Here is a 1,069-nt window from a genome sequence, read left to right as displayed (position 1 = left end):
TGTGTGTGTGTGAGTGCGAGTATGTGTGGGCGTGTGTGTGTGTATGTGTACATGTGTGTGTGTGTGTGTACATTTGAGTGTTTTTACTGTACATTCAATCTGGATCACCCCTGCAACACAAACCCAAACAATGGCTCTCTTTGTCTGGGACATCTTCCCACTCACAGGAGCTCGCATCAGTGACAGCCTCTCCAGTCTCCTGTGTGGGGATGAGCCGAGACTCATCATCCCTGCTGCAGCTCACAGAGGAACACATTCTCCAGGGAGGAGGTTCTCACATGAACTCAACCAGTGAGGGGGTGTTCAGGGACAGACCCCGACCTTGTCCACCCTTTTCTTTTCTACTGTATGGACAGTGATGATGACGCGATGTTTGCGCATGCTGGACAACTAAGGGCGAGTGAAAGGTCACGGTTAGGTGGAACAAGCGCTTGGGTACAAGCAGTTCTTTGTTCATCCTCCTCCTCCTCCTCCTCCTCCTTGTAGTCTTTGTCTTTTTCTCCACTTTTTTTGCCAGAACACAGGGTGTTTATTTTTTTCCCTTTTCTCTTCTCCTGCAGAGCGTTTGAGGATATTGTTTTCAGCTCACCTTGGCAGGCTCCACACTCCTCCCCTGTTCTTTCCCTCTGCTCTCCTCCCGCCCTCCTGCCCCCGGAGATCTCTCCTCTGGAGACTCCAACATGATCTTGAAGCCAGTATTGTCTTATGTAAGGCATAACGAGTCAACCTTCGCAACACTTGGGCACAGGCCAGGTAGCCGATGTGTAGGACAGAGAACGAGGATAGGCAATGGGCGTAGGGGATAAAGGGCCTTAAGCAATGGAGAGGTTCGATTTGACTGTACATGACTCAAGGATGCTCTAGAAGCCAATTTCTAATTCATCCCTATCTCTCTGTCTGTTATGTCTGTCTTTCTCTTTCCCACCTCTCTCTTTTCTTTCTCTCTTTCTCTTTCTCTGTCCGTCTCTCTCTTTTCTTTCTCTCTTTCTCTTTCTCTGTCCGTCTCTCTCTGTGGAGTCTTCCCTTTGTAATGGGGTATTGATATCACACTGGTGAGAGGCGACCGGGT

The sequence above is a fragment of the Alosa sapidissima genome, chromosome 21, assembly GCF_018492685.1.
Source record: "Alosa sapidissima isolate fAloSap1 chromosome 21, fAloSap1.pri, whole genome shotgun sequence".
Classification (NCBI taxonomy): domain Eukaryota; kingdom Metazoa; phylum Chordata; class Actinopteri; order Clupeiformes; family Clupeidae; genus Alosa; species Alosa sapidissima.
This window is presented reverse-complemented; position numbering follows the sequence as displayed.